A 25,171-nucleotide genomic window follows, 5' to 3' on the forward strand; every position below is an offset into this window, starting at 1 on the left:
CTAGTCCCTCATTCCCCCCCACCCCCTTCACCCTCCAGAATAGGGCATGAAATGCTTACTCTAATAATAATAAATGCTAAAATTGTGCTTCCCGAAAATTGGGAGTATAGTTTGAACTTAGCATTCTTGCCAGATGGCAGGTTTCCTCTTCATTCGCTGGTTTCGTTTCTCTGCTGACTTTCATTGGACAATCTTCCTCGTATGGGCGGAGCGTAGTGCCGTTAATTTACTCTCGTATTTTCAGAAACTGGGGATGAAACGAAGTATGTTATTGCGTTTTTACTAACTTTAGGAATAAGTATAACTGAATTGTTTCTGTTTTGATTTTATTTTAAATATAAATTTTTGGATTCTCACCCCCCACTCGCTTGATGTTTGCATTGGATATCCTGATGTGTTGTTCAGAATTAGGAATGCAATTTAGAAAAATCGGTAATTTGAGTTTTTTTTCTCTTTATGTTAAGGATTTATTTAAGTAGGATTTATTATATGGTGCAAATGTTTCAAAGCTAGGGTAAAATTGTTTTTTAGAAAAGTTGCTTAATCTCTATTAAACAACCTGAAATTATGTTTCCCAGCCTACAAAAGCTTAGATTTATAGCTAGTTACTTCTTTTCTTTGCCTAAAGTTTTGTATGTTTATAACTTTAGAAAAATCACGATCATTTTATTATTTACATAATTTTTTGAGGTGTTAAAATCTTAAAAATTTTAAATTGATCTAAGAAACACTTTCAGCCCTAAGTTATGGTTTGTTATGAAATTTGAAACGGCTCTGTATCTACCCCTTTAGTCTTCATTAACAGATGTTTCTGCTCTAATTTGTTGGTAACCTGTTTTAATCCTGCTCTAATTTATAATATCTTGATCACGAAATTAAACATTTTTCGTATAATATTCGATTTTTCCGAGTATATTTGTGCTAAGATAGGAAAATAGTGTTACACATCTTCAAAGCAGTAATTTTTTAAAAAATAACTCTTTATTTGCTTTGAATTGTTGTATTTTGCTAAATTTTAATGTTTGTATTCTTTATAAAATCATATGCGTAACAGAAACCAGATTTGTAATTACATTTTAGCAGGGTTGGCAAGATTTTGCCGCAGGTGGAAAAAACCATGGTAAATACCGGTAAAAACCGTCCTGGCAAAAACAGGTTTTTGCCAAGCAAATTGGCAAAAAGTGGCAAAAACCTATATTTTCCAAGATGAGAGGACAAAAACACATTTTTGATACAAAATTGAAATATATACTATGAATATAAATAATTACAAAAAATTAACGAAATTATTATTCCATAATTAAATGATAATGTAATAATATATCATTTTAGTAGTAATTTAAAACATTATTGATTGGAAAATTTGTGATTATTCTCTTTTTTCCAGTGAAATGAACTTATTTTAAAATTAATATAACTATAATTTAAAGCATAAAATATCTATCAACATGTGCAGTTAATTATTGTACAAATAATAATTTTTTATAATAAATAATAATATTATACAAATAATACTTTATTTGTAAAAAAACATTTATTTTAGGATTCTAAAATGAAAAGAGATCACAAACTTTCAATCTTTTAAAAATTATTACCCTTATATTAATTATTAATATGTTAAAAATAATTTTTTCATGTAATGTATCAAAATTATTATTCCTTATGATTGATTTAAATTTGTTTCAAGTATTTTGTAATAATATTTAATCAGCAATTTAGATAATTTGGTTTTTGCCGGTTTTTTGCCGATTTTTACCAGGTTTTTGCCACTCTCCTGGCAAAAACCCCTTTTTGCCGGCAAAAACTCCAACCCTGCATTTTAGTGTAAAAATCAGATGCAGCAAGAATTATATTAATAGCCTCTTAATTATAAAGCTGTCTTTTCAAACTCACTAAAAGTTTACTAAAATGTAAATAAATTGTGAAAGCAGTTAAATTTATTCAAAATTAGTGGTGTCCTATTTTTTTCAAAATTCTATTATTGGGGCCTATTTATGTTCTAATCATTTTTGTTTGTATATAAAATATTTAATGATTGATTTTCATTTAAAAAAATGAGCAAACTGGATTAATTTTCAATATTTATGGGTTCAAATTTTTTTTTTTAACCAAAGCCCAAATAGTTCTCAGATAAATATTAATTTCTTTTAAATTAGGGTATTTTATATTACACTTCATTCATTATAAGTTATTGAAAGCAAAATTGTATTCCAGGCTTGCCCCCCCTTTCAGTTTTTAAATGTAAATGTTTTTAAACATCTATTGGGTTTGATGAAGGGATGTTCAACCTATAGCCAGATGACCAAAAGTGGTCTTTTAGCTGTCTTAAATACTGATAAAAAATTAATGTTTTTATTTTTTTGCAGTTTTTTTGTGAAAGTAAGTTGCTGATCTCTATCAGTATCATATTTTAACCATTTAATTTTGTAAGTTTTTATTTATAGGAATTAGGTTCATTGTTAGCTGTAAAATTTAATATTTTACAAATTAGTACAAATAAATGAACTGGATTCCAATTGCATAAATCTGATACTATAACAGGTAAATGAAACATAACAAAATTTTATTTTGTTTCCCCCCCATAAATTAGTCATAATTTGCTTTTTTTTCTTCCAACTTTATTTGTTTCAATTTATTTAAATCAATGTACTTATTTAATAATTTTTTTTTTTTTGCATAAATTTTTTTGTTTTGCATGTGTGATTTATTCAAATTTAATTAGTATTTAAGTATCTTAATACTCTGAATTTTTATATTATTGTTGACCCCAACGTGGTATTTTCTAGTTTTTGTGACCAACTATACAAAAATGACTGCATTCTTAGTTTTAATTTTGTATATTTATGGTTTCATGTTTTCCTAACAAATGCTCAGATAGTTTTCAGATGAATGTTAATTTCTTTTCAAATAGGGTATTTCATTTTACACCTCATTCCTTAAAAGTTTTTGATTGCAGCAGTTTACTTCAGACGTATCCTTAATCAGTTTAAAGTAGTAAATTTTAAAATTTTTTACAAATAAATTAGGTTTGAAGTGGTATTTCTTATGTTGATTCTCTTGAAAGTCTTAAGCCTGCTTTGTTATCCTATGTTTTCATTAAAAAGGAAAAGAAATGGAAATCCTACATAACTTTCTGTTAGCTCACTTAAACATTTTAGATGAGATCCTGTTTTTGGTTTAAAATATATTTTCACCTGTAAATATTTACATAAAAGTTACATAGATCTAGCTTAAGTTTATAAGTTAATGTTAACATAGAATTTCAAGGCTTCTCTGATAAGCCATGTTTTTTAAGATTGTCTTGTCTCAAAATTCTTTTTTATTGTGATTTGCAATAAAATTCTAAATTTACATTAAATGAAGCTAAGAGTCTTCAAAAGAGGTTGAAAACTTTGGTCTTCTTAAAGATCACCAGAGATAGTTATCACCTTACAAATTTTTTTAAAAAACATATTTTAGTTTCTTTTTATTGTTTTATAAATATCCTTTTTCCAATGTTTTGTAATTAAATAAACTTATTATATGATGGGAAAGTGAAGGCAGACAAATGTTCCTTTTATAATAGTGTGTATGTAGGTTGTTAAGACTAAATGAAGTATTGCCGCAATGTTTTATTATTTAAAAATTCCGATGTAGAATAAATTTGTCTTGATCTGGTTTCTTTCTAAGCCCTTTTTAAACTAATGTAGTGAGATTGAATGAATTGATTTCCAGTGTTTTGAAATATTTTTGTGTAAAAATATTGCTTCACAAGAGTTAAAATATTTAGACTTGTAATGTATGCTGCTTAATTACTCTTAATGTCAGAGCTCATTTGTTACATTGTAATTTGAAAAATCAATTACATTCAAATGTACTGAAATTTTTTTTTATTAAACTTATGACAAATCAACATTTAAGAGACAAAGAAAAAAAAACATAATGTTAAATTAGTTATTTGTCTTCTCCAGTTATTAGTCAACTCCCACCAAAAATACTATTTTTTCTGAAATATCCTAACTCAAATCTAACACAAAATTAGACAAGCTTTATTAACATAACAGTCCAAAAATAAAGTAATGTTTTTTGCAAGCGAAAAGTTGTTAAATTTTCTAGCATTTCATTATTTTATTTTACAGTCTCAAATTTCATCAAAAAATATTTTATGGAAAAATTTTTTTTTGTATTTATTATTCAAAAAAAAAAAAAATTTTTTTTAGGGAATATCCAGAACAACAAATTTAAATTCTTATTCCATTCAATTTTTTATTCATTCATTCATTTATTTTTTCAACAGATGTGCAAAAATAAGAATTGAAATTCTGAAAGAACTATGCTAGATCTAAGTGACCCTAGTACAGTGTTTCTGTAAAAAATCTTAAAAATTAATAATTTTTTGAAGTTGGATAAATGTTTTATACATTAAGACTGATTTGAATTAGAAACTATGTAATTTGAATATAATTAGAAGTTTGAAATGTTAACTTTCGAATCCTCAAAAATTTAATAATGATACTCATGCATTTTTAAAATGTATTCTTCAAATGAAAGCAGAATTTGGTTTTACATTTTAGTACTGCTCCTTTCTGCTTTATCAGATCTAAGACATCTGGTCCCAGGGTAAAAATTAGGAAATTTAATAATTGGTCCAAAAGTCAGTAATTAGAAAATCTCACTAATCTAGAAATGTCCTTTCACTAATCTAAAAAAATAAATATAAATAAATAAAAAATAACTATGCAAATTTTAGAAATATTTAATTTAAATTTTTTTAAATTAACTAAAAAATTTTATTAAGATTTATATAATTATGGATTAATGTTGGGATTTACCATGAATAGAGAGTATTATATTGCATATTAATAGTGAATTAAAAGTCATTAAGTGAAATTGAAAAATTTCAAAGAATATTTAATATTCCCAAATTATGATGAACTTACTCAGACCAAACATTAAAGCAAAAAACATAAAAACCCAATTTGCATATCATCGCATTATGTTTGATTAAAGATGATTGGTTTTCTGTCCAAGGGACTAATGGATTTTATTTCATGTTGGTCCGAGCCAGTTAAAGTAGTTTAGAGCCTTTCGAGCCCAGTTGTCTGAAAAAATTCTACATAAAGAAACATAATTTTTTAACATATTTTAATTTGGTAAATTTGTGATTCGTTTAGTTTTGATTGGCTTATAACACATTTTAATAAATACAGAGTCTGCTGTTTTAAGTGATAGCATCGGCACTAGAAGGTTCTGATTCTAATAAACAAGATGAGTTCAGTAATTGTATATCTGCTTAAGAAATTAATTATTATTATTATTTATTTTTTTCCTTCGAATTTTGCGGCATTGCAAGTATAAATATACAATAAGACTTGCCAAAACCTGTTTACGTAAATTAGAAAGTTGGAAAGTTTTCAATTCGAAATCTTAAAGTGAAACTATTATATTTCAAAATTTAATGCCAATAATGTTTAATTCACTCAAATTTAAGTTGCTTCTCTTCATTGATTATTCAATGCTTTTAAAAGTTTAAAAAAAAAAAAACTTTCTGTTGTTACTGTTGAAGTTCTGCTCATTTTCAATTCATTTTATCTACACACGCTGAACCTTCCGCTTTCTAACAAACTCCATCGAAGTAGAAAAATGATGAAAAATAATTAATCATTTAAGTAAAAGTGAAGGAAAACCTGAGAACGACACTTCAGAACCGGCATTTTCTTAGAAAACATACAAAATATTACCGCTGAGTATTTCTGATCTTTCGATTGTTATTTCAATTATAATAAATTTCGAGAAGTGTCAAAGTAGATTTGATGCTGATATCCGGCGGTCGTGAGTCAGATAATCGAAGAAATTTTAATGTTATCATTTATAAATGATTCTGCTATTGCGAATTTGATAGCAAGAAAGGTCTGATAGCATTTATTGATGTCGCTTTAATACCCATTGCTTACTACGTTGTTTATCGCTTACGCTTTTACACTAATATATCAGCGGCCCCCAAAAGTTTTTTTGCGGAACCCTAGGGTTCCGTGTAAGGGTCACGGGGTTTCCGAGGTCTCCGCTGTTGCAGATTGTATTGGATCATATTAGTATACTACATCTGCCAGTTAAAAATTTTTTAAGGTTTATCAGCAATATTTGAAATAGCCACAAACCCAGTTATGAGTCGAAATTGTATCTATCAAGAACTAAGATTTCTTAATAATAATAATAATAATAAATTTTACGTAAAACTGAACTCAGTTATATTTAATTTTATCCTTTATTTGTTGTGGAAGCTTATAGTTATATTTTTCCCCCCTTATACCGGTAACCACAAACAATACTGAGTCGGCTCTATCCTCTCCTATTATAGTCCCTAATGTAGTATTGTTATCATTCTGGTATTTGTTATATGGTCAAGGCTGGCATTTAATACATAAAGATAAGACTTTTCATAACCATCATTAAAGACGAAGTTAGATTTAAGGAATCTTGAGAATGCCGCTTGTTTGTTTGTTTTTCAAGGGCATGTACTATATATTAACTTCTTTTTTCTAATTCATTGCTTTCTTTGCTGCATGAGTTATTCGGAATTGCAGCTAGTTAACTGGATGTTGATTTGTGCTTTTTGAAGCTTATACCTTCCGAATTTTTCTCACATCGATATTTCTAAACTGGTTTTTGAATGTTATTAACATTTGTTTACTCGCATTGTTAAAAATTAAACAATTATTTTTCTTGTTGTTTATTTGTTATTTCCAATTGGTCTATGATTTATTGGTTTATTTGTTATTTCCAATTCGACTACGCATTACTTAGCTACTTTTAGCTTGTAGCGGCTATTACTTAGTAGCAGTTTTTTTTTTAGTGTGGGGGTATTTTTAGAAATATAACTTTGGTAAGCTTTTGCAGAGTTCGTATGGGTTTCTCAAATTAATTCAAAAGTTAAATTCTTAACTGGCTTTAAGGTTTTTAAAATTAATTTATTTTCATTTTTTGGGTCATATTTATTTCCTTATAGGCTTTAAATTGCTTCAAACATTCTGATTTTTACCTTCCTAAAGACCAACTCTCTATCCTAAATATGTTGATGACATCGAAGTTTAACGTATTTTTTTTTAAACATATACAGAAATACTAAGATGTAGACATTTTCCTTTCTTTTTCCTGCGATTTGATGTTTGTAATTAAGAGAACGCTATACCGCGGAAGAAACTTTTCATTTAAAATTCTGTTTCACCTAATTTAAAATTTAAGGTATTGAAAAAGCGAATAAGTATACCTAGAAGTGAGCTATGAAGTTAAAATTGCCGAAAAAAATTTGAAGAAATGAAAATGTAAACAAATTATTAAAAGAGAACTTCCCCATTGCTGAATTCCAAGTTATCCTGGTATTTGTTTTTATATTGATCTTTTGAAAAGTTCTTTTCAGTATTTGAAACTTCATGGCTTCCTCTAACATGGTGCGTAGCATTTTTAAAAAGTTAGGTGCGTTTTTAAAAAGTTTAAAGTTTAAAAGTTAAGGTGCTTATTTTCGATTTTCGTTATTTAAAAGCCCTTAAAAGTGCCTTTTTCTTTGGGTGTTTTTAAAAAGTGCTTAATTTTCCCTTTTCAAAAATGAGTTTTTTTTTTCTTTACCATGTCGATTTTCGCCACGTATTATGCAAAAGCATGCTTTTCACATTGTTCTATTCAACGTTTTCACAACTCATTTCGGCTTACCGTCGGTCCATAGCGTATGAAAGCGCCAATCATTACATGTTTGATGAAATACTTGCGAGTCCGCGGTGAGATTATTGCACTCTCATGTGCAACTCTGCTGCATTTTGCAAGATACTCTCAATTTCAAGCTTCATTTTCCACCCTCTGAAATTGAACTGAAGAATCTCTCGATCATTTTATAATGGCTAATATAATCAAGAAAAGTGTTCTTTGTCAGAAACTAGTTATTTTCTCGATCATCTAAAGTCTGAAAATTATTTTGCATTTTGTTAATGTATATGGTGCTTAAAAATATTTTTTAAGTGCTTAAAAAGTACTCAAAAGGTGCTTATTTTTTGTTGAAAGATTTGGCTACTCACCCTGTCTAAGTTTGTTTGATCCAGGGTTTCCGCTACGGTAGCTTTTTTCGCAAAATGCGAAAAGACCCCTCAAAAATGCTAAAATTCAACAAAGCATTTTCGCATTTTTGCTAAAGGATTTTACTAAATTCCATTTTAAAAAAAAGCTTCCGCGAAAAACCATGACGCTAACATCCATGAAAAAAACTTGATCAAACAAGGAGAAAAAATCTAAATATCTTTCGCAAGAAGAACCATAACGCTAGCGTTCACGAAAAAACCATGTAAACAATTTGTTAATGATTAATATTGAGGGCCCTGAAAGTGCATTTAACTTTCAAGAAGCATTTGTAAAATGGGCAAACATGAAAGAAAGGAAGATGTTAATTATAAACCAAAATGTTTTGATAAATAATAAATGTGTTTTTTTTTGTTATAGGTATTCTTTTTGATATTCTTGTACATTAAGCTATTCTTTGTCAGATAACTTACAGTACTTGTTTGATATAAAGTAATTTTATAAGCCTAATGGCATTTTAGCATTTTGCTAAAACTTTTTTTCAGATTTTAGCTTTTTTGCTAATGAATTTTTAGACTCAGCTTAAACCCTGGTCTGATCTCACATTTTCTGTACTTAAAATTTTAAGAGGTGAAAGAATTCAAAATGAAAAATTTGTCCCTTAGTATAGTGTCCTCTTCATATATTGTTTTATAACTATTATTTTTTTTATAAAATTGTATGTGTGATTCAGGCGACCCTTTTAAAAGGGAATTCATTTATCATAAGAGACCGATCAATCAAAAGATGCATACAAATTTAGCAGAAAATAAATAACAGCATTTATCAAAAGAATTTTTAAATTTCAGGTTATACCAAATAGATTCTGTTTCAACTTCGAGGCCTCAGTATTTGTTTGCATTCTCTTATCTCCTGGAAATAATGTTATTGACCATAAAGGTCTTAAAATGTTATAACTGTTGTCGTGTCGAACATTTAAAACTTTAGCAGATTTGTTCTCACTTATTACAAATTTGTTATTACAAAGAATCCGAGATGATCACGATATTTATGTATTTTGATATGTTCTGAGCTTGGCTGTTATCAACAATATAGTGTTCTGAAATGTATTTTTTTAAAAATTGGGGTTAATGAACTTGATGTTGACAAATATTTTTGTTTTCAATTTATTAAAGTGTTACGATCTTTGTTTACTCTTTTAATGTTCTCATGGTGGCGCGTCATCGATATTTGAAACTGTTGCTTGTTAGAACGCATAATGCATGATAAAAATGTCCATTTATAGGATTTATTTACATGTATTAGTTTATTCTAAGAAGTTTTTATTGGCTACAAATTTGCTCTCCCTCATATTACTTTTATGATACAGTTGTTCCAAGCTCGAAGGACTTTTTTCTTCTCTCCATTTTAAGATAGTTGTTAATGCGTTTGCTGTAATGAATCCGAAATCAGTTGATTTAAAATAAAATGGAAATTGTGATTTGTTTGACGTGCGTGAATAATTTTTTGAAATCGGCCCAAATTTTTTGACCCAAAAATTGAACCAAATTTTTTGAAATCGGTTGAGTTTTTGTTATACAACATACAGGGGGTGGACAAAATAATGAAAACACTTCTATACTAATATATTTTTTCATAGTTCTCAAGAGATACTAAAAAGATTCATTTTATAAGTTCAGAAGTGTTTAGATCATGCGATTTGCCATACTTATCAATGAATTTAAAGCTTACAGAGGTTTGAGGGACCGACAATAAATTACAAACGGGAAATTGTGTTTTGAAACACCCTATGCCAAAAAATGTATCAATAAATTAGTACCTTTTGAAAATAATTTTGGTTATTGCATCCAATAATTGCACTAACTTTCATAAGCATTAGCTTTAATATTAATGGAGATATAGACATTTTAATTAAAATAAATTTTTTTCTGTGACTTTAAAAATATTCAATGAAATTAAAGAATTTTTAGAGCAGTTTAAAATCAGTTAGAAAATTATTGCTTTAAAATTTGTTTAAAATTGCGCAAGATATGAGTAACTACAGTAGCTCTTTTATACTGCCCAAGCGCCGCAAAATTATTAATATTTTCCTCTTAATTTTGCAGAGAATTGTATTTGGCAACTAATCGAAAAAGTCTTGTTTGAAAATATTAAATATTTTAAAAGTTTCAAGCAATTTTCTAAGAATTTTTTGTACTTTGAGAAAGAAAAAGAAAGAAACGCAAAATAAGGGGTTTTCTACAAATTTGAGGAAAACCTTTTATTTTAAGTTTCTATTTACATTAAAGTTTCATTACATTAGAGTTTTCCTGAAATGCCTAGAAAAGTCAGTTTTTTTTTTGTGAGTTAAAGGGGGAACCTTGTTGATATAACTCGACAAAACTGAGAGTGTATTATTAAATGCTTTAATTTAAGGATAATTTTTCTTCTTCATTTTTTAAGATTTCTTGTTTAAATCTGCTTTTGAAATACTTTTTTTGAAATAAACAAGATTTTAAATTTGAAGTAGAATACTTGTATGGATTGCCTCTGCAGAGAATTTTCAGATACTTTTTGACTTGGTTTGATTAAAAAAAAATAAACATCTTTATAACCTAAACCAGGTTTTCTCTTGTTGAAATTAATTAGTTTCAAAGTCTGATTTCCTAGTGATGTAAACTTTAAATTTAAAGACTTTTTAAGAGACTTTTGTGTAAGTATTTCTTATATCTTTTATAATTCTCATATACTAAAATAAACCTATTTATAATACTAGTTTTAGTTGGGCACCATTAGTTTCACTTCAAATTTTTTGTACAAGTTTGAGGTGTAAATTGTCATTTATTACATATTGACTGTAGTCAGTGTTCATGCCTGTATTTCTTTTATTTATTCAACTGGACTGGCTACCAAAGTAAACAAATGTTAATAAGCTATTTTTGGACATTTTGATTGCCCTTAAATGTGTGTTATTTTGCATACTTGTACGCGTTCATCATTAGGAAGCAAATTTAGAATACTAAATGGAAAAAATGAAAGCAGCTGCGTACCAATATCCTTAGATGTTTCAGGGGGAGCTTTGGGTTCAACAGCTTGCAGCTGAAAAACCATTGTAAGGAAAAAAATAGAATTCTAATTTGGAAGAAAAGTAAAAATAGAACAGCCCATAGAATTGAGGAGGGGGAGAGTAACATTTTTAGTTTCCCCTAATATTACCGTTCATCTGGCGATTCAGGTGTTAAGCCACGAGTGTATAGCCTTCTTGCACGCGCACATCTGCATGCGCTGATATCCAGCTTGCGTCAATTTTTTTCTGCCTTTTTTTTATTAATGTGGATGCTATTATAGTTACAACAATAAATTGAGCGCGTGCATCTTCTTAGGTTGGCTTTTCCAATTCAAAAGATTCCCCTTCTTTAAATTCCTCCCCCTTTTATATAGATACTCAATTACTTCCGCGTAACGTGTTTAAAATTTCATATTTAGATGTATGTGATATCACTTTCTAAGTTAAAAAATTTCTCGTCAATCTGGTTGTCATTTTTTTTTCTTACTTGATTTCAAATTTATATAATACGTACTATAGTTATCACACCTGGAATAGATATTTTAAAATTAATGTTTATATTTTAATAATCTCTTACACATACATGCCTTACTGCCGAGCTCCAAGAGCAATTTTTACTGCGCGTCTTTCAGGTTGTCAAAATTATTACTCCTTTTCTTTGATTTCATATTTATATGATACTTACTAGTTAGCTCACCTGGAATAGACATTTAACTTTAAAGTTATTAATTTCCTTACACACACTATTACCCTTGACTGAACACAATTTAGTCTAACAACCTAGAGATAATGCGTTTTTTAAAAATTTCGAATTGTTCAAGATTTTTTTCTTTGTTTTTGTCGTAAGGATTTTTTAAATTTTTTATAAACGGTTTGTCCTGTTAAACCAAAGCATTACATTAAACTTAAAACAAACAAAAGCTTTTTCTTAATCAAAACGTTCTATAAATTAAAAATTTCTTGAGTCAAGTGATATTAATAATGAATAAATTTTATATATTCAAGATCTTAAGTTTTAAATTTATTTAAATTAAATACTTACTAATTTATTTTAAATTATTAAATTAAATATGGTTTTTATGTATTTTATTAAATTTTTGCAAGAATTTTGAAACAAGTATTTATGTTTTGTAATGTTGCCTGTTTCAAAGTAAGATATAACAGATATTAAGCAAATCCTGAAATATTTTAAGTTTTTTTTTTCTCAAATTTTTTTATGTCATTATTTGTAATTTTTTTATGTTAGATCACAACTTTTTTAAGGACGTTAATATACAAAACTCAATTATGTTATCGTTTTCTCAGTCATAACAATATCGTTCATGGAATTGGTGCAGTGAATGATGGAGAGATAGAACGTTTTTTATAATAACCTATCAAGTCATTTCAATTAACATATAATTAAAAAATGATATCAATTGAAAAATTATTATTTTAGAAGGTTTATTAAGAATGATAAAAACCATACTTATAATGACTGGTAAATTATATCTTAGAACTTAGCAAAATATAGTGTCATTCCCTCAGTTCATTTTTTTGATTCTTAGATTATTCATTGTTTTATTTATTACGCATTTTTTAAAAATTGCGAGTATTGAACTTTAATTTCCTGATAATGTATCACTTTTTTCGCATATCACAAAAAATAGACTGTGGAGAAAGACAGCAAAAACGTTTTATGTATTTTAAAATTACTAATTATGATGAAACTATAGGTGTTGTGAGATAAGTTATGATTACTGAAATCAATTTTTCAAATTATTTAATAGTAAATATTAAATGCGTTAAATATTTTTTAAGGAAAAATAAATAAATATTTAAAATAAAAAAACAATCTGTTTAAAAAACGGTTTTAAAAATTTATTTCTTTGTGTTTTTTTTTTTTTAAAAGCCGGTTTTTATTTATTACTTTTTTTTCCTAACCCCAAATTTTTTTCGACTTTGGAATCCTAAATAATCAACCATTTTTTTCGGCGGAACCTGATTTTTTGAATCAAGCCTATTAAGATAATTGTAAACGTTCTTACTTATTAAACATTTTTAAATATTTAATCAGAGACATGAAAATTTTTAATTGTTTTATGATTAATAATCTTAAATTATCCACATTTTAATTTGCAGTTTTTGTGCTATATCTAGTCTAGTTAGGAATTTGTTTTTGGTGTATACAAATAAGCGGAAAATGAATAAAATAAGACAATTTATGTTTTACTTCGAAATGAAAACTTAAAAGAACTGCAATAAGTGTTATTGTTAAAAATTTGTTTTTAGGAAACTTATTTCTTTATGAAAAATATTAATTAATTCTGGTTTGAAAAGCTTAATGAGAAATATTAATGCAATATTTCATAAATGCTTGTCCTTTTCATAATTTGTTTAATTATATTGTTATTAGAAGTATTATATTTTCTTTTAAAAAGTGCTATTTCTTTATTTTACTCAAAAGCGACGGAACGATTAAAGAAATTATGAACTATAGGTTGGATCTAAATATAATCTGGGGTTTCAAAACTCATTACTAGTTATAAAAAAAGTACTAACTCGCTTAACCCATCTTCCACTTGGCTCAACGATTCTGCGGAACATCATTTAAGAACCGCTGTCTTAAAAAATTCAGCTCTGTTAATTTTTAGTTCGTAGCCACCTTTTCCTCAAACCTGATGAGTCGGTGACCGATATCGACAGGTGCTTTTCATTTAATGCCTTTTTTTTCTTTTTTCTTTTTTCCTCAAATTAAAAACTTTTTTTTGTCTAAGTTTTTTTTTTGCTTAGGTGAAATTATAGCATTATATTTTTTCTGTGAAAAAATTCTGAACAGAAATGATTTACGGCTATAAAATGTTAATTCAACAATATAAATGTGGGACAAAATTTAGTTAAACATACTAACTTAAAAGAACCTTATTTAAAAATGTTTGTCAAATTACATTTCAGGGGTCTGTCCAGACATTTTGTGAAAGGTCCGTTTTTCGTGAAATTGTGAAAAAATTACTCACATTCTTTCAACCAGGGTCCGCTTTTATGAATTTGTGCAAATAGGGTCCGTTATTGCAAAAAACTTTTTCAAGGAGTTTTTAAATTGTATAGACATACAAGATTATGCTCAATGTAAAATTGTAATTAAAAAAATTAAATTTTAAAAAAATAAACAAAAATTGCTTCTTCTAAATTAGAGATGCAACATACAAATATTTGGTATTTAGCCTATACTGCTGAACGCTGAATATTAATTTCGGACGAATAATGGAAGAATCGTCTGCCGAAGACAAAACTTAATTCGTTTACATCCATCTTTCTTGTTTTCTGCCCTGGAAAGGGTTTATTCGATTAACAAAATAATAATGAAGATAAACAAATTTGTGAAGGGTCCGATTAAAAGAAAAATCATTTTGTGAAGGGTCCGTTTTTAAGTTAAAATATTTTGTGAAGGGTCCGTTTTTCAGTTAAAATATTTTGCGAAGTGTCCGTTTTTATGAAAAGATATTTTGTGAAGGGTCCGTTAACGGACCCAAATTTCTTCTAAACAGACCCCTGCATTTGATTGTATTCATTACAACTTTGAAATATATGAATTGCTAAAGAACTCCCCCCCCCCCCCTCCTTATGAATCTTTCCATCATAAATTGATGGATTCTGAAAGGTAAAATTTTAATGGAGACTTAGGTCATTTTGATGAAAATTGTGTTTTCCAGAGTCTTTCTACATAGAGGTACTAAACAATTTTCAAAAAAAGAAAGAAAACTGGCGAAAAGCGGTGTTTGTTTTTATGTTGTGTTTCTTTCATTTTAATGAAAATTGTGTTTTCCAGTCTTTCTACAAAGTTGTACTAAGCTAAAGTGACCACATTTTCATTGAGACAAAGCGGGACAAATGGGATGAAATGAGAATTAAAATTTATTTATATATATATTTTATTGTATACATTCATATACTTGTACAAAAATGTACTTATTATTAATTATTGGTAAAAATAAAAATATTTGTAAAAAATAATAATTTGAACATCATGATTTTTAATCAAATTAAATTTTTTATTTAAAAAAAGTTTTGATTTGCTTTCACGGTCATATTTTTGATCTGAGTGAATACTTAGCAATAGATTCGGATCATTTATTAAAATGTCGTGAAATATTTCACATGAACTGGTCAAATTATATTTTACACTTAAAATAGATTTTTAAAGTTTTAATGTTCAACTGCGATTTTCAAAATATTTTGATAAGGAATATTATTCTGTTTAAAATGAAGGAATAACTCGGTCCATTTTTTATCTGTTTCCACATTTGCAGATAACCAACATTTAATTTTTTCATCTGTAACATTTCATATGTTCAAATTATTCTTTTTTAAAATAGTACTTACTGAATCAAAAATTACTTGTGAAGTTTCACTCGGCAATGAAACAAAATCTAATATTCTATATTTAATTTCTGTTTCTGGATCAAAAAATCTAACAATTGTGGGAAATAATTTTAAATCTTTGTGGTTGGAAGCATCAGAATTCATGGATATAAATGCGCATTTTTCTAATTCTTTCTGCAATTGTGAAAACGAATATGGTGAAAAAATATTACAAATAATTGCTTCGGTTTTTGTCCTTGCACATGCATATTTTTTGTCGTATAATGTTTTGATCATTTGCGACGTAGAATTCATTGATCTGAAACTTTGATTTCGAGATCAAGGTTTATGGTGTGGAAAGCAAATAGTCCTTCCGCTAATGCTAGCTGTTTTTCCGTGTTGCCAAAGCTAGCAGTGCGAAAAAACTGTTCCATTCAGACGAGGAAGCGGCATTATTCAAAAATCTTTTGTGCCTCTTTGTCGCTAGATGTTTAATAATATCGTTTTTTCCACCATATGAGGCCAAAAATTCAGCATTGCACTTATCACACCGTACCATATAGTCTATTTTGGTTTTTTTAATAAATTGAAATTCTCTGCTTAGCTCTTCATTAAATTTGCATTCTCTTTTTTTACTCATCTTTTATTCTGTGGGTAAATACTAGAAATCATTAAAAAATTTACTACAAAGGCTAAAAAAGAGTATTAAATGTTGCCTTATTGAACGTTACGTTGTGGCGACTATTGCTCTACCACTATCTTCGTCAATCAAATAATGAGTCAAACCGAACGTCAAATTGAAAACAACAAACTGCACTGTCTGCACTTATCTGAATTAAGCCGAGACGTAACGACAATGATCGAACACCACCGAGTAAATCTAACTCGGTACATTGCCTAATTTAGTTTACTCTGCATGCTTTACGTGCTTTCCCTAATGTATTTTTTATTTCTTTATATTCACCATAATACTTAATAAATAATAGGTAATATATTTTTACAGTACATTTAAAATAAGAAATGCAGATATTTTCTAAAAAGCGGGACATTTTTAAAAATCGGTGGGACGCGGGACAGTCCACTAAAAAGCGGGACTGTCCCGCCAAAATCGGGACGTGTGGTCACTTTATACTAAGCAGTTTTCAAAAAAAAAAAAAAAAAAAAAAAAACTGGCGAAAAGCGGTTTTTAAGTCGCCACTTTTTTTTGTTGACTCGCCACGTGGCGAGTGGCTATTTTAGGTCTAGCATATAACGATTACTCATTTATCGAAATTGATTTGTAAAAAAATATTTTTTGGGAGTGATTCTTTTCTTTTCTTTTTTTGGTATAAAATTTCGTGTGCAAAAATGTTCAACTTTTAAACGGCACTTAAGTAGAGTGAGACTTAATTATTCTGACATAACACGGTCCGTTAATTTCTTTAATACTAACTATCGCTTAATGCTATCAGAAGAGATTCCCTCGCTATTCATTTACACTTGTTAAGATGATTTGGTGATTTCAAAAAGTAAATTAAATAAGAAATAACCGAGGAGGGCCTCACTTCCTCGTCTGGCTATTTCATGCTTAGTCAAGCTGAAAGTCTGGAAAAAAGAGCTTTATCAGCCATCGGAAAATAATTCCTAAATGTTTTCGTTTATATCTTATCACATTAATGACGGATCACGAGTATTCTCGTGTTTTCTTTCTCACTTTACCAGTATTTTTTGAAATCTTTGAATACTTTTGTTGCCGCTGTCGAATAAAGACTCTTGATTAAATAATGAAGCATATTCCTGATGAATGGATAATTTTGGGAATTTATCTGCACGATCGTTTCAATGTTACATCATGATTATCTCGTTAACGTTTTTAGCCACAATACGATTGTACTGTAAGGAAGAAAAGGCAGAGAAAACGCTTCTTGTCGCATTCTTTTCATAAAATAATTTGATGTATTAATATTATTCAATATTATTGGATTGCATAACCTGAACTCAATATTTGCCTCTACTATCCAGGGGTCTGTTTAGAAGAAATTTGGATCCGTTAACGGGGACCCTTCACAAAATATCTTTTCATAAAAACGGACCCTTCACAAAATATTTTAATTTAAAAACGGACCCTTCACAAAATGATTTTTCTATTAATCGGACCCTTCACAAATTTGTTTATCTTCATTATTATTTTATTAATCGAATAAACCCTTTCCAGGGCAGAAAACAAGACAGATGGATGTAAACGCATTAAGTTTTGTCTTCGGCAGATGATTCTTCCATTATTCGTCCGAAATTAATATTCTTCGTTCAGCAGTATAGGCTAAATACCAAATATTTGTATGTTGCATCTCAAATTTAGAAGCAGCAATTGCTGTTTAGTTTTAAAAATTTAAATTTTTTTATTTTAATTTTACAGTGCTGAGCATAATCTTGTATCTATTTACAATTTAAAAACTCCTTGAAAAAGTTTTTAGCAATAACCGGACCCTATTTGCACAAATTCATAAAACCGGACCCTGATTGAAAGAATGTAATTTTTTCACAATTTCACGAAAATCGGACCTTTCACAAATTGTCTGGACAGACCCCTGCTATCTGTCAACCGAAAATTGGGGATAAACCAAATAATTAGTAATAAGAAATTTTAAAATCTTTATTTTTTTCAAAATAAATTAGTAATCTTCGAAATTGTAGTTTGGAAATTCCTAAATATAGAGATACTAATTCAAGGTGTCAATGTAGTTAATTTTTCAACTGTAACATGTAAAAATAATAATAAAAATAATTGGAAAAAAAATTAAGGTGTTATTCTAAGGAATTTTATTGACTTTTTATCTATTGATAGGATTTTTACGAACTAGAACCCAATCTTAATGATTAAGGACTTTATCTTGAATATGCTAATAAGTGCAGACAATATTTTAAGAATCAGATACAAAAATGGAACTTTTGCTGATTAAATATACCTTTTTTCTCCTGATGTATTTAGATTCTTAGCCCTCAAAATAAACCTGCAATCAAAATATAATCCCCATAGTTATTGCAGGATAGTGGTTCGAAATTGTGTTATTCTCTTATTGTTTAATGTAAATTTCACTGTTTGTGTATTTTGTTGTCCCTTTGAAGTAATATTTATAATTTTTCGTTTCTCAATAACTATTCGACTGATTTTTTCAAATAATGAATTTAAAATTACGTAGATGAAATTGGTGTAAAAATTAGCATGCATTACATAAAAAAAAGTTATCAATCATTAGTAAGTGAAGAATAAAAAATTAAGAATAATTATAGAAATTTTATTTAGCATGGTATTTTCTTAGGATAAACAATTAAGTTTTTTTTGATTCGCTTTATTAGTTCCTGAGATTTGGCGAAACGCGTAAAGAATGAAATTAACATTAAGGGGAGCATATTTTTCAGGTTGTTGGGTAATTATTTTGAGAATTCAAATCCGTTGAAAAAAAAGTATATTTATTGAAAAAATTTGTAGAACAATTTTTTTTTTTTTTTTTTTTTTTTTTTTTTTTTTGTATGTGTGTCTTATTTCATCACTTAAGATATCATCTGTTCTAACCAATTAACATATTTAAGGTTAGGCCCTCAAGCCGTTAGGATTGAGTCTTGGTAGCGAAAAGGAGATCATTAGTCAGTTAATTAGTTTTTTCTTCTCACTGGACACACCCCTTTTTAAAGACATTGAAGACTATTACTCTAAGGAAAATTAAGTTTTTATTTATTGACACAACTAAATCCATTGCGTCCCCATGAAAAACCCCTATTTTTTTACGACTTTTCGGTGAAAAGATAAGCTTCCCTACACTTCAATCAAAACTTTAGAATGCTATATCATATCGTCTACTTTTGGCGCTTGTCATCGTTAAGTATTTCAACGCTATTTTAAATCTTGATACTAAAAGTGCCGAAACGTAAACGATCACTACATAGAAATTGTACTTATTGGAAAAGAAAGAAGTAAATAAAAAAATTAACGTTAAAAAATACTTTTTAAATTTTAGTTCGTAATCGCAATCAGTGGTATGTTCATAATAGAATAGTTTGTATCCTCTGTACCATTATACAAGGTCGTTATAAAATAACCATGTTTGAATGCTTTCGCAACTGGAATTAGTGAACGAATTGTTTCATTTAGAGGCTTTGGAAAGGTGTGGGGAAAAATACTTTTTTGTTTATACATAATTAATAAAAGTTGAAATTAGAATATTAATTTGTATTTTTATCAGTCAAAAAGGTATTTTAATATCGAATTCTGGATTAGCTTTATACATAAATCAATACTCTCGATTTGTTAAAATAATTGCCAGTAGATTAGAATGCATTATTTTAAACACATAGAAGTAATAAAAGTAATATACATTCTAAAAATAAAAAAATTATTGCTGTTATCCACAACATGATGCTAAATGACAAAACATTCATAGTTGTATTTCAGCAGTATTGTGAAAAATGTCCTAAAGATTCAAATGATCAAAAATTTTAATTAGTTATTTACCTGATACAAACGCATACGACAACAAATTGAACTTCAGTTCTAAAAATCAACTCGGTAACTCCATGTAGTCGAAAATAGTTGAACAATGTGAGAGTAATGTTACATGATTGCAATAATTGCCGAAATCGTCCTTCAAACCTCTCTCTTGAAAATACTTATAATTTTTGGTTTCATTGCAGATATGCAGCACGATGGCATAAAGGGTTAATTATCACTTTAAAAGTATTTAGACTTGAAACATAAGTATTGAAATATTTGAAGTATTGAAACATAAAAGTCAAAGTTACAAGAGATGTTTAAAATCTCTTTATAAATAGTTTTTTTCCTTCCTGATTTGCCGTTCTTAATGCTTTTATTTCCCCTCAGAATGAAATCTTTATCAAAGTTCAATTCTCTGTATATTTAATATTTTTTTTTTTAAACTAAAAAAGCATTGCATTATGTAAACATAGTCAATATTACTTTTCCTTCATCCTATAAGTCTAAATTGCTTGCCTTTTTTTATATGCTTGCTTTACGTTTGATCAGAAGCTTAAATATTATATGTAAAAAATGTTTTTGTTTGTACTTAAATGCTATATTTCGAAGTAAGAATTAAAATGTGACCAGTTTTTTAGGAAAGGAGGAAAAGGAAAATCAGCATCTTTATTTGATAAATTATTGCTTTAACGAAATATTTTACAAATAGTCTAAATCAGTAATAGACAAATTTTTTTTTAAATACAAAAATTAAAGTGCCGTCTAATTTCTTCGAAAATATTAAAAACTTCGTACAAATATGACTTGACGTTATGGGAAGAAACTGAGTTATAAACATCGTTCGCATTGATGACATAAGGTTTGAACTATTCGAAGAAATGACGTTAAATGCCCGACTATCAGTCTAGTTCTAATATAAATAGTAATTAACTAGTTCATATTGATTTATAATATTGCACAATTTTTTGTAATACATGGGGAAAACAACCCCCGCCCCTTATAAAAAGTCATTGGTGGAAAAAAAGCGCCACTTAGTTACAACGTTAAACTAGAACTAAAAATGGTGATGCTATGTTTAGTTAAATAATTTATATGAATCTAACACCCGCTTCTTTCTGACCTGTGACGGAGAATTATATGAAATGTAAGTTAATGTTTATAAAAGTTGATTAATTTACAAGGATTAATTTAGTGCGCCCCAAGTTAATTATTGTTATTTAGATTAATAAATAATTTTTGGTATTTAGAAATTGTTAAAAAAAAGTATGAATTGCATGGTGCGTAGCGGTTTTAAAAAGTGTTTAAAGGTGCTTATTTTCGATTTTCGTATTTTCAAAGCCCTTAAAGGTGATTCTTTCATGGAGTGTTATTAAAAAGTGCTTAATTTTCCCTTTTCGAAAAGGAGATTTTTTCGTTACCGTGTCGATTCTCGCTGCGTATTATACAAATGCCCAATTTTCACATTGCATTGTTCGATTCAACTTTTTCTCAATTCATTCATCCACATTCCATTTCGGCGTACCTTCGGTCCGTAACGTATGATAGCACCAATCATGTTACATGTTTGATGAAATACTTGGAATTCCGCATGTGTTTTTTCTGAGCTGGGTTCGATAAGATTCTTGCACTCTCATGTGCAACTCTGCTGCATTTTGCAGTATATTCTAAATTTCAGGCTTCATTTTTCCACCCTCTAATATCGAACCAAAAAATCTCTTTATCAGTTTATAATGGCTAATGTAATAAAGAAAAGAGTTCTTTGTCAGAAACTAGTCTAGTTATTTTATCATGATCATGTATGTAAATGTAAAGTCTTCGAGAATTATTTTGCCTTTTTTTTTTTTTTTTTTTTTTTTTTTTTTTTTTTTAAATATATACAGTGCTTAAAAATATTTTTTGAGTACTTAAAAGGTGCATATTTTTTGTTGAAAGATTTGGCGGCGGACGCTGAATTTCTTTTTTTCTTTTTTTAATAATCAGTAACATATGAACTATTAATATAAAATTAATTCTTGTAATTTTGTAACTTTCAAGGAAATGTCTAATTACATCCAGATATATTTTCAATTATTTTTAATTTTGGTTCACATACCCGAATTGAATCAGTCTTTAAATTTTTATTATTATTTTAAAGCGAAACTTCCCTCTTAGCATTACAATTTTAAATTGCTTTATTTAAAGGACGCATTCCCCCCGTTTACGGATAAATATTAAATTTGGGAAACTTTGGCTTTTTATAAATAGCAAGTTAAGATTAAAGAATAATTTTTGAAAATTGTGGTAAAACAATTTTTAAAACTCGCGGGTTGGATAGAACTTTAAGATTAGCGGAAACATATTCGCGGACCATAATAGTTGCTATTTATTTCTAGATAATTTGATGAAATACAAAATAGCACTATATTGTAATAATATGAACTGTTAAATAATTTATTTAAAGTTTTGTTTTGATTTTTTTAACTTAGACTTAATTTTATTTAAGTCTGGATTTTTAGGCTCTTAATTTTTAAGTTGGAATAACTATAATTTTTAAACTCGCCCTTGAAAATTTGAAGGTCGCAAAATGTCCTTGAGAAGTTTACACACCTTCAAGGGATTGTGGTACTTAACCTTGACTTTGACCCATGGTATAGAATTTCGAAAGGGGGAGAGAGTTCATTGGACTTGAAAGTATCAGCCTGAAATTCCTAGCTTTGAAGATGGAATATTAGTAATGAATTTAGTTTGAAATAGTTTTGTAAATATGATAATTTTGTAGTTTTAAAAGTTACCAAATTTTATTTTTCCTTTGAAAGTAAAACATCTTTACTTCCTAATTAATGTTCACGGTTAAAATTTTGAATCGTGGAAAAATAGCACCGAAAAAAATGCAACTCTTAAAAAATTATATGAATTGAAAAACCGATTCGACTCGGGGTGCTATTAGATGCTCAAGTATTAATTTGAATGTTACCCAATGAAACTTTTAAAAATTAAGTTTTTGTTAATTTATAAAGTTCTAAAATTATTGTTACGTAATATTCCAATTGTGAAGTTTTCTATATTTATATGATTATTGTACAATAAAATTAAATATGAAGATTTGGAAAATTCTTAAGAGCTTAAAGATCATCGTTTCGCTAAAAATTATGGAGTGTGAAAAGTTAGTCTCAGTAAACTTAAAATTAATTTTAAATCTTAATAAATGTTTTTTTAAAATGTAATTTCATTCGAATAAATATTTATAGCATTAAATTCAACGTCCCAAATCGAATTTGTTTTTAAATTGTGTAACAGAAATCACGAAGTTTTGTACCAAACACAAGGAAATCCGAATATAATGACGTTAATTATAACTTTAAAAAATTTATCTTTAATGGGAAACATACATAGCAACCCGAGTTGCCTATTAATTATTTCTTTAATAGTAATGGTACGTCTTCCAATTCTTTGGTATTATGATGGTTTGTTATTAATTACTATTACGTTTGTGGACTAATAACAACGGGGTTATGTTATTTTTTTTTAGTGTGTGTATTGTGTATTTTATTCTGAACCATCAATTCTGATCAATGTTTCTGTTAATTTTATACTAAACTTAAGAATAGAGACTCTTAAATTCTTTATCATTTTTGTCTTCACTAATGACATTGATTTCTTACCTAATTTTTTTTTTTTTTTTTGAATTAAAAAATTTGATTTGTGCTAATATAAAATACTTCTAAAGAAGCATCAAAAATAAAAAACAACTCATTATTAATTATATGAATTTATCAACCTATTCTGTCCTTTAAGATAGAATTTAATATAATTTAAATATTTATTCGAAAGAAATTGCATATTTTTTTAAAATTAAATCTAATTAATAAATATTTGAAAGTTATGGAAAGTAATTGTCCCAACTTCTTAATAGTATTGAACTAAATGATTGGAACCCTTAAGCATTTCTGAAATTGTTCTAATTTTCAATAATTGCACTTATTATATATTGATATATACCTACTACAAACAATATTTTTCAACTAGTTATTTTTTGAAAAGTTGTATTAAATTGAAATACTTTATGATTTTTGTTAATATTTTATTTTTAACTTATCAAAAGCTTAATGCACTTGAAGACTACCATTAATTCAAATTAAACTTTCCATCTTAATTGATTTTTTTTAAAAATATGCAATTACCTTCGAATAAATATTTTAATACATTAAATTTGGATTCAGTGGCTCGAATAGAATTTATATAATAGTTACTGTGTTATTTTTTTCCTGTTTTTTTATTCTCCCTAATTCAAAAAAAAAAATGGGAGTTATTTTAGTATTATGCCTCTTTCTACTGTATAAATTTTGTTTTTTCCAAGTTGATAAATATGCGTCTAAATATACGTTATTTGCGAACATTTGTAATACTTTTTCAGTTCCATATATCATTATTCGTAACTGTGAGGTTTAATGGGGAATTAAATCTGTGCCTGTCCTCAAAAAACATGCCGCCCTGCCTACTTATACAGTTTCTCAAAAGTAGAGATAAGTTAGTAATTGCCCAATCACTTCTTAACTTTTTCGCTATACACTCAGACATTATCAGATTTATGGTTGAGTATGACTGATAAAAGACCCTCTTCTTTTGTGTGTTTACATTAGATTTGGCGACCCCATGATAAAATAGGAATTTTTAGTCACTCTGCCTGTATTGCATGATGACCACGTTTTAAGCTGGGGAATCACATGTCTTGGAACATCTTCTCTCGCGTTCTTGCAAATTATATTCATGGTGTTAAAGGAATATTAGTCTTATTTTCACCCTTATTGCTTAACTATGTGTTAAATAGCACTAGACGAATTCGTAGAAACGTTTTTTTTTTTTTAAATCAGCATTTAATAATAACTATTGTTTAATATTTTTACGAACCGATTTTTAGTACCGAATTAAACATTTAAAAATCCTATGTTTGATTTTGATATTAGAAATATTTCCTGAATTGCATCAATGTGAAACTATTCAGGGGTCTGTTTAGAAGAAATTTGGGTCCGTTAACGGACCCTTCACAAAATATCTTTTCATAAAAACGGACCCTTCACAAAATGATTTTTCTTATAATCGGACCCTTCACAAATTAGTTTATCTTCATTATTATTCTGTTAATCGAATAAACCCTTTCCAGGGCAGAAAACAAGAAAGATGAATGTAAACGAATTAAGTTTTGTCTTCGGCAGACAATTCTTCCATTATTCGTCCGAAATGAATATTCTGCGTTCAGCAGTATAGGCTAAATACCAAATATTTGTATCTCGCAT

At 27.9% G+C, this 25,171-nt stretch overlaps 1 protein-coding gene across 10 annotated transcripts in view; it reads left to right on the forward strand.

Annotated features, from left to right (window-relative positions):
* The window catches only part of LOC107443261 (serine/threonine-protein phosphatase 4 regulatory subunit 1), a 122,724-nt gene that overhangs the window by 38,711 nt on the left and 58,842 nt on the right, over positions 1-25,171 (forward strand). For 2 of the 10 annotated variants that reach the window (XM_087161067.1, XM_087161062.1), the window contains exon 1: positions 229-432. The exons of the other annotated variants lie outside the window; for them this stretch is intronic. The gene's annotated coding sequence lies outside the window, so the exon portion shown is untranslated. Of the gene's footprint in view, positions 1-228; positions 433-25,171 lie in introns of those variants that run through there. 10 annotated transcript variants of the gene reach the window in all.

The sequence above is a fragment of the Parasteatoda tepidariorum genome, chromosome 4, assembly GCF_982258835.1.
Source record: "Parasteatoda tepidariorum strain Cologne lab strain chromosome 4, Ptep-v5.0, whole genome shotgun sequence".
Classification (NCBI taxonomy): domain Eukaryota; kingdom Metazoa; phylum Arthropoda; class Arachnida; order Araneae; family Theridiidae; genus Parasteatoda; species Parasteatoda tepidariorum.